Here is an 8944-nt window from a genome sequence, read left to right as displayed (position 1 = left end):
GGAAATGCTAGGGTTTTTCTTCCAATTTCAATCACTGCCATTCTCTCATCATCTTCCTCTTCTCGTTCGCTTATCCTCGCCACCGCAACACGCCTCAGACGACGCAAGGACTAATCCGCCGCCGCCGCAGCGCAAAACGCCGTTTTTACTCCTGCGAGCTTCTCCTCCTTCCACGAGCTTTTGCTCTGGTAGCTTCTCCTTATCCATTAACATGCCTTCGCCTCCTCGATCTGTTTCTCAATTTGCGTTCTAACTTCTCACTCTTAGATCTGTAACTAAATTCACATCTTCTTGTTCTAATTACTTCAATGATTGTTATATGCTAATTATTCTAATTACATCCTCTCTCAATAATGTTTTCGATTTCAATTTTGTATTCACTCTTAATTATTTTTTCTAGCATTTCATCTTTCATGAGGCTTTGATAATTGACTCGATGCTATTTATTGCTTATTTCTTCCTAGTAATTTCATGGAAGTTCTATTTCGGTTCATTTCTTGTGATGTGCTGTTATCAAATTACCGAATTTAGGGTTTTCCTCTTCTTGATTTTGGTTTTGGTTCCATCGAATTCTAATTTTAGTCCACTCCCTGTGATTGTTAATTTTGTGATTGTGCCACTACTTGATCGTTAATTTTGGTTTTGGTTCCATGGAATTTTAATTTTCTTACTGATGCAAAGCTACATAAAGCAGAACAATGACGTTGCCCTCTGTGCACCAGAGATGGGTATTAATTTCTTTCACTTCTCTACTTTCTTCGTGCACATTATTACCTCATTACTTCTTTTTTTCATTAGGTTCCATTAAGAAAATAATCATTGTTTTAATATAACCAATATGGTACTATTACTTGATTGATTGTGTCAAAAGCAATTAAGAATTAAGATACATGAGTTTTTGATATAATTGAGATGTCAGCTGGAAAGTTCGAAGAGTAGCAGCCAAATGCCTAGCAGCATTGATTGTTTCTCGCCCTGAAATGCTTTCAAAGCTATATGATGAGGCTTGTCCCAAATTGATCGACAGATTTAAAGAGAGAGAAGAAAATGTCAACATGGATGTATTTAATACTTTCATTGAGCTCTTGCGTCAAACTAGCAATGTAAGTAAAGGGCAGATTGATGCAAATGAAACGAGTCCTAGATGGTTGTTGAAGCATGAAGTTTCAAAGATTGTCAAATCTATAAATAGGCAGTTGCGTGAGAAATCTATCAAGACAAAGGTTGGTGCATTTTCTGTTCTGAAAGAACTGGTGGTTGTTTTACCAGACTGTCTTGCAGACCACGTTGGGTCACTCATTCCAGGAATCAAAAAAGCATTAAATGACAAATCATGTACATCAAATTTGAAGATTGAAGCTCTCGTATTTACTAGATTGGTATTATCTTCACACTCTCCTGATGTTTTCCACCCATATATTAAGGCTCTTTTTGCTCCTGTTCTATCAGCTGTTGGTGAGCGATATTACAAGGTCACTGCTGAGGCCTTGAGGGTATACGGAGAACTCATACGTGTTGTCCGCCCAAGCATTGAGGGATCTGGATTTGATTTCAGACCGTACGTCCATCCCATTTATAATGGCATTATGTCGCGCATAATAAACCAATATCAGGATTAGGAGGTTAAGGAGTGTGCCATCTCCTGCATTGGCCTCATTGTGTCAACATTTGGTGATCATCTAAATGAAGAACTACCATCATGCCTTCCTGTATTGATCGAATGGGAAATGAGATAACTCGTCTTAAAGCTGTCAAGGCATTTGCTGTCATTGTTGCTTCTCCACTTCGGGTGGATCTGTCGTGTTCTGGAGCATGTAATAGCAGAGTTGACTGCATTTCTACGGAAAGCTAATCGAGCACTAAGGCAGGCAACCTTAGGAACCTTAAATTCACTTATAGTTGCATATGGTGATAAGATTGGTTATTCTGCATATAAAGTTATTAGTGCAGAACTGTCGGGACTAATTAGTGATTCTGATTTACATATGATAGCTCTTGCCCTTGAACTCTGCTACACGTTAATGAGTGACAAGAGGTCCGGTCCTAGTGTTGGTCTGGCTATCAGAAACAAAGTTCTTCCTCAAGCTCTGACATTAATTAAAAGCTCCTTGCTGCAGGGGCAAGCCCTTTTGGCTTTATAGAATTTTTTTGCTGCTTTAGTCTATTTTCCAAACACTAGCTTTGATTCTCTGCTGGAGTCACTACTTGCCAGCGCCAAGTCAGGTGGCATTGCCAAACAAGCGTTGCATTCAATAGCTCAATGTATGGCTGTTCTGTGCCTTGCTGCTGGGGATCAGAAGTGTTCGTACACAGTAAAAATGCTGACAGACATTCTCAAGGATGACAGCAGTTCTAATTCTGCTAAGCAGCACCTTGCCCTTCTATGTTTGGGAGAGATTGATAGGAGGAAGGATCTTAGTGCACATGCTCATACAGAAAATATTGTCATTGAATCCTTCCAATCTCCTTTTGTTTGAACTTTGCTCTTGTTCATTTTTTGGATTAAGATAGATCAATTATATCTTATAAATTCAGGATATGTTTGAACTTTGCTCTTGTTCATTTTTTGGATTAAGTTATATTGTATTTATCATACTCAACAATGATTAGTTACGGGAATATATAGGTTATGAATATTCTATATTAACTGATAAAGTAAAGGAAATTAGTAATATAGAATTGTAATATATAGAATAAGGATAAATTAGTGTATAAAATAATGAAACATAGCTTAGTAATTTGTCTTTCAAAGAAAATATTAAAAATATCTAAAAAGATAATTCCTCATTCCCAAATGAATTCATGCTCTGCTTCCACCTTGCTCCTATATTGCCAAGCATTTTCTTGGATTACGAGACACAAATAGTTTTACTCCTCTAAAACCAGATCCATGGCAAGTCTCATTCGTGTGGAGTCGTTAATCTTCTTAGAGCACCAACAATATAATTCTAATTAGAAGTGTGTTGAAAAAATTATGTTAAAAATACTTTGTTATAAATATGACCTGGATATTGAAGCCATCTTGTAAAGTACATTCTCTCATTCAACTGGTCACCCAAACTCCGCTATCATTCCTAAGATATAAAGCATTCAACACATAGTTATTATATACATATAAGATATAAACTATTGAATGAGTTATGATATTTAAAAAAAATTAAATATTAGACTTACGATCTATTTTTTTGAGTGGGTAGGCCAAAAGGTGTGATAGGCCAAAAAGTGGAGCAATCTACAACTTTAGACTTATCATCATAAAAAGTATGATCATCTAACATCGCTTCCAAATAAGTTGCCTGTACAAGAGTGAATTCATGACAAAAAAAAAGAATGAATTGTAAATGATTTAAATTGACTAAGAGTACTAGTTACAACAAACGGTTATTTAAATTGTTAAATTGTTAAGTGATTCTAGATGATTGAGTATTGATTTAGAACAAATAATTACCACTTTAATTGCATTCCTTTTGCGTTGTTGATGTTTTTCGACACAAGGCAATGAATCCAATAAAATTAGGCGACGACTCGTAAAGTCAACAATAACCAAATACCAATGTAGTTCCTCACAGATAGGGATAAAAACCTGCAATAAACCTTAAATCAGTATAAACATTAAAAAATATAATAGTATATTAACGGGAAACAAATTGGTCACTTGTACCCTAATGACGTGGCTAACTTTCAGTGACATATATGCTCCAAGGAAATCAAATATAACCTCCGCCGATTTGTATTTGTCGCTTAAGGCATATCGCTGCAAACAAAAAAATATTATTAAATGAAAATATGTTTTCAATTTAACAACTATTTTTTTAACTGATAATTTAATTATACACTTTACTCGTGTGAGTACATAGCATGGTTTAGTCTAGAAAAAAGAACTTCTTTATAAATTAGTATATCCACTCAAACTATTAAACAAAAATATTAACTAATAATTTAGAAATATTATAGGGATAACTTTACTGCAAAATATTCAAGCATGAACCAGCAAATTAGATCTTCATTCCTACGTCGAAATACACGTGTCATCATAAGTGTCACCAGATTTATAACCTATAATATGTTAAAATTATATGTAAAACATGTTTATAGGTAAATAGAGGCTTAAAAATATAATTACAAGAAAAAGTATATTATGCATTGACCTCTATACTTACTCGTGATTCGACACATCTCTCCAGCACAAGACATCTAAATGTACTTCTATAACCTTTTTCAACTGAGATTACTAATTTTTCAGAACTGCCAAAGTCATAAAATAGTTAACTGGGAGAATCATAGAATTTTTAAACCATTATATATTACACATAATCATAAACCACACGTACGGATCTAACGTATCCGAAAAAATATAGGTTGCAACATCAGCTTGAGAATTGGCTAACATCATCGAAGGTGTAGGCTCAAATGCAATAAGTGTCCACTATTACAGTTAAAAAAATAGTTTCAAGATTACACTAAAAAATAAAGAAAAAAGAAAAAAAAGTAAAAGAAAGAAGAAAAAAAAAAGGTTTGCATTGGCAGTACAACTCCTACTCTAACATGTGGTTCCCCATTAGGTGGAGTTTGTGCTTCACGAGTAATATCCGAGTGGAATAACTTTTTGGGTTGAATTGGCAGGATATTAATAAGATCACTATTTTTTGTACTTTCCGAAGATTGCACAACTACAGTAGGATCCAATATCGAACTACTATTTGTGGAAGTTATCTGTTGTGTCATGATCACATCAATTTTTTAGTGTTGAACATGAATGATTGATTCTAAGTTTTCTATCCTTTTTGTTATATCGTTAAACATATTCTTGACCTGCATATTTTTCATTGGAATAATCTTTTACTACTCACTCAGATAGTATTTTGTCTTGTATTGTACGATATAACCCCTTAGGATGAATATACAGCAAATTCGGTTATAAAAGATAAGATAAAAATAATACAAATTTTAAAATATTTTATTTCTATCTTTTTTTTTAAAAAAAAGTTATCTAATTAGAGTAAGATAAAAGAAGTTAAGAATAATAAGATTATATAAAATAATCTAATTTTATCTTTTTTAAAAAGCTAATATTTAAAATATAACCTCAAATTTATTATTATTTTAATTCAAAACAAAAGGATACTAATTTTGGCTGTGGAAAGTTGTTAAATTTTAGATAAATTTTTATTTTTAATTTAAAGTTAGATTATAAATTATTGGTTATCATATTTAAATTATTAAAAGAGAATTAGTTGTGTGAAACATAATCTTATTCTTATATATAAACACTCAAGCATAGAACACTATTAACTATCTTTACTAAAACTAAAATTCAATCTAGTAGAGCAATGGAAGAAAAAGTAGTAGACGATCACATTGGATCTTCTTCGATGGAAATTATTAAAAATTCTCCATTGAAACAAATACTCCATGCAATATAGGTAATATATCCAATTCATGATAAATTACAATGTTACTTATATATACCAATGCTAATTTTCTTTTTATAATGTAGTCTTTATCTAAGAGAGTTGATGAGATGGAGAAAACAATGTGGATGGCGAAGAAGTCACTTGATAAATTAACCGCCCTTCATTGTAAAACTGATGAGAAGCATGAGAAATTCGACAATACGGACCTATATGAGATAAAGAATAAATCCCGTGGTGATGTAACAAAGAAAAACTCTTGTCCGTTGCAAGTAAAGTCCGAACATTGTGTGTTTACGGATTTATCCGACGAAAATAAGGACATTGAGATTTTGCACAATTTGTCACCATCGTTCTACAAAGAGACATAAACATGCCTGGATGGAGAAGAAAAATCGAAGCCAAAGTCAAGATTGGGTTTTCAAAGAAATAGCAAAACTAATAAAACCGTGCATGAACATCCGAGTACGTTTGTAAGGCAAAAGGACAAATTGGCAAGAGTCAATAATCCACAATCTATCCAAAACATAGCGTTTGCACGACTAGCTAAAATGCCAAAACTTGAGTACAAAGGTCAACTATCAAGCAAGATGGCGAAAACTAGAGTACGCAAAGAGCCTTTAACTTTCACCATAGACAATGCACGATTAACGACCTCTGCGAAACAAAAAAAATTGGCTTTCAAGTCAAATTCTATTCGAAAGTTATTTGATTTAGTTAAAAATAATTTATTGGCATAGTATTCAAATACGTGTATTGTGGATAACCTTTATGTTTTGTGCAGAATCTTCACTGTTCATTCAAACTACCACAAGATATGAGGTCGAGTGAGGATTTGATTAATATGGCTATGTACATCTTTGCTACTGATAATGCTATAGCGTGAGCATTTTTTTTGGTATCTTTTATTTTTAATTTTAGTTATATCTGTGGCTAACATGTTGGCTTTGTGTGAGAGAGAATTTGGTTCATATTCACAATACAACTGTAACTAGAGAAGATCTGTTCTGTCTCGTACCTGGAAAGCAAGTGTTTGAACTGGTAATAAAGCTGATTGCATTGAAGATAACATCAAATATTAGCATGATCAAATTAAAGAATGTTTGGTCCCTTCCACCATCATTTGCAGTAAGTCAAAATCTTGATTTGCTCATTTTAACTAAGTAAAATACTTTAACCATTGTGCTTAAACATACCTAGGATGACGTGTCGTTACATATGGAGGATCATGACCTACTGAAAAAATATGCACATTATATGCTACCAACCCATGACCTTCAATTTGTAAGTTCTCATTAATTATTGGAATATTTTTATTATAATGAAAAGTACTCAAACTTGTACTTATACATATTAAATCCTATTTGTTATATAGATATATGTCCCAATTAAAGAGAATGATAACTGGTATCTAATGGTAATGAGCATTCCTGATAAAATACTTTATCATTTAGACTCTCACTGTAAGGTTGAAGATGATGAACCATGCAAGCATCATATTAGAAATATAGTAAGTTCTCCTACTATAGAAACAAAGCTAATAATAACATTACTTCGAATAATAAAGCACAATATTCTGATTACAGGGAGTGGCTCTTTCTGAAATAATATTTTCAGAGAAGTATGCATAATGTGGTATACAAAAAATAGTGAGTTTCGAGGGTTGGGACGTCCGTAGGGCAATAGGTATTCCTAGGTGCACAAATAGGTAATTATTCAAATTATTTGTTATTTAATTTAATATATATATATATATTTTTTCTTTCGACGGCCTTATGTTGTATTACATGATACGTTTTCACACAGCAATGATTCAGCTGTATGGGTTATGCAATGGATGGATGTGCAACAGGAATTCACTCCTATGGTCCCCCCAAAGGTAACTTTTAACATAGAGAATTTCGCTCTTTAATTACACTAATACATGTGTTAACGTTTAGTAAAATAAATTACAACTGCATGAGAAAAGGAGTAGAATGTATTTAGCATTAGATTTCGTCACCAGAGATTGGAATAAGATACGGGCAGATGTTGACGAGAGGTTTCAATTATGATGGCTTATGATACACCCATAGCATCTTTATTGAAATTGGAAAGAATTATTCATGTTTTATTGTTAGACTTACTAAAATAGACGAATTTTTTAATTATGTATTTTTTATTTATCTCGTTATGTATCACTTTTTCGTTATCCTATTAAGAACTTATAATTCTGAATAAAACTCAAAATCATCAGTGCTATTTACCTCATTTTTTTTCAAATTTTTTTATGATGAACTCTTCTTTATTGAAGTAAAAAAATAAACTGTATAATATATATTTCACAACTATAACAACAAAATTACTTGAAATATTGAAATTTAGAGAATAAAAAGGTGTAGAAAAAAATCACTTAACAGAATCTCTTTTTATCAATCTTCTATTTTCTTGGACATTTTGTACCAAAGTCCATCGCATCCAACATGGATATCTAACCATCAAGCCGACAACAAAATCTATATGAAATTCCGTAACTTTACATGAATTATTAGCGAAGGAGGGAGAGAGCAAGGTTAAAAGTTAAAAAGGAAAAAAGAGAATTAGAAGAGCTAGGCTTTTACTCCCTACTCAGTCTCTGAGCTGCGATGCAAAATCAATTAGCTGCAAATTCTGTTTTTGCTCACTTTTATTTGACACAACAATCTTTTCAGCTTGATGCCTCGTCTCAATAGGACCTTTGTCACTAGTTCCCTTATTCGGGATTTGAAGGCACTTCAAGAGAATCCTCAATAGTTCTCAGCACACAAATTTTAAGAGAAAATGTTACTACAATCAGAAAGCATGGAATTGGATCAGTTAATTTATAAAGAGATCTAGCCAAGTTAAGCATGATTCAAATGAAACCAAAACACCTGAAACTCCAAAGGTTGTAAAGTTTTAACAGATTAAGCTATAATTCTATCAAAGCTAGAGAGAAGGATTAAAAAGAAAATATTTCTTTTCCTAATAGGATTTCAGCAACACCATCGCATCATACTCTAACCATAATTTGAGAAAATATAAGTTTGTGGAACCCATGTGTTATGATCTGTGAATTCTGGATTAGACTTGCATCATTTCATACATAATTATGTAAAGATATTGACTTTCAGCAATAACAATATCACGTGCCACACTAAAGGTGATGGATACTTGCAACTACCTTTAAATCAACATATTCTCGGCACTCAAAAATTGGTGGTAACATAAGGCATATTCATCATTCAAAATACAAATAACCACAGGTTAAAGTCAATCACCAGTAATCAAATAGAGGTGATAGGTTAAAGACAATCACCAGTAATCAAACAGATGTGATAGAAGCAGCCAAGTAGGACTTCAAACTTTGGTTCATAATAGTAAATAGCAATAGTCTAACATGTAACAACCATAATATTTGAATAGATCAATGTGACAAAGAACACAACAAATCCACTAACGAATGAAGGATAGCAAATTTTTCATTTTTCATTTCTATGATGGAATAAAAAAGCAAATGCTTCACATTATAACAA

The 8944-nt window shown here is 32.6% G+C and overlaps 1 pseudogene; it reads left to right on the top strand.

Annotated features, from left to right (window-relative positions):
- The first annotated feature begins 673 nt into the window (after window positions 1-673).
- Window positions 674-2477, top strand: LOC130974830 (cullin-associated NEDD8-dissociated protein 1-like; annotated as a pseudogene).
- The last annotated feature ends 6467 nt before the right edge of the window (window positions 2478-8944 follow it).

This window comes from Arachis stenosperma, chromosome 4, assembly GCF_014773155.1.
Source record: "Arachis stenosperma cultivar V10309 chromosome 4, arast.V10309.gnm1.PFL2, whole genome shotgun sequence".
Classification (NCBI taxonomy): Eukaryota; Viridiplantae; Streptophyta; class Magnoliopsida; order Fabales; family Fabaceae; genus Arachis; species Arachis stenosperma.
Note: the sequence above shows the minus strand (reverse complement) of the source record. Positions and strands in the feature narration are given on the sequence as shown.